The 1,021-nt window shown below is 46.8% G+C and overlaps 1 pseudogene; it reads right to left on the bottom strand.

Moving 5' to 3' along the window:
* Positions 1-241: 241 nt before the first annotated feature.
* Positions 242-393, bottom strand: LOC129695968 (U1 spliceosomal RNA; annotated as a pseudogene).
* Positions 394-1,021: the final 628 nt, after the last annotated feature.

Below are 1,021 nucleotides of genomic sequence, written 5' to 3'. Positions count from 1 at the left end.
GTGCCAACCAGCAATCTCTGCACATTAACACTATCCTACACACACTAGGGACACTTTACAATTTTACCTAGCCAATTTACCTACATACCTTTACATATCTACCCACGCATGTCACGGGGAGATGGTACAAACTCTGTACAGACAGCACCAGTGGTCGGGATCGTACTGGTGTCTCGGCGCTGCAAGAGCTGTAAGGCAGTAACTCTACCGCTGCGCCACCATGCAGCCCTTTCTTTTTACATGAAAGCAGTCCCCCACTACCACAAATGTTGCAGTCGAGTATCCCGCATTTGGTGACATTGCAGGCGTCAGCACACCCGAAGTGCAATGGGATAGCCTTGCCTTGGGAGATCTGTCTTTCTGATCACAGTCTCTCCCCTGCCAGTTTGGAATGCTACAGAAATTGTCACCTCCCAGGAAGGAAAAATTCCAACACAAACTTTCTCTCTGCACCCTTGTGGACTAGCTGCCGAACCCTCTGGAACGGAGCTGAGCCCCTGTTATGACGCTAATTTCCCTACTCCACTCATATCCTGACTATTTTCCCTGTTCCCAATTGTAATTCCTGACTTGACTGTCGTTTCTGGCCGGACAACTGTAATTCAAGTCCTGTCTAATTCCTGATCTGATTGTAGCCCCTATTCCGACTGTAGTTCCCAAACTGAACGTAACCACTATTCCGACTGTGGTTACTGATCTGAACATAACCACTATTCCGACTGTAATTCTTGAATTCCTGTAATGATCTGAACATGGCCACTATCCTGACTGTAATTCCCGATCTGAACATGGCCACTATCCTGACTGTAATTCCTGATCTGAACATAGCCACCATTCTGACTGCAATTCCTGATTTTACTGTAATTTCTGACCACTGTTATTTCTTGCCTGACTGCAATTCCTTACCTGGTTGCAGCCCGATTCTGACTGTAGCCCCCCATTTTATCCAGTCTACACTCATTTATGATATGTTCCCTCTCTGTCATCATGCCGGTGAATCTCTGTACCCTCTCCAGTGCAA

Source organism: Leucoraja erinacea, chromosome 3 (genome assembly GCF_028641065.1).
Source record: "Leucoraja erinacea ecotype New England chromosome 3, Leri_hhj_1, whole genome shotgun sequence".
NCBI lineage: Eukaryota > Metazoa > Chordata > Chondrichthyes > Rajiformes > Rajidae > Leucoraja > Leucoraja erinaceus.
This window is presented reverse-complemented; position numbering and strand designations above follow the sequence as displayed.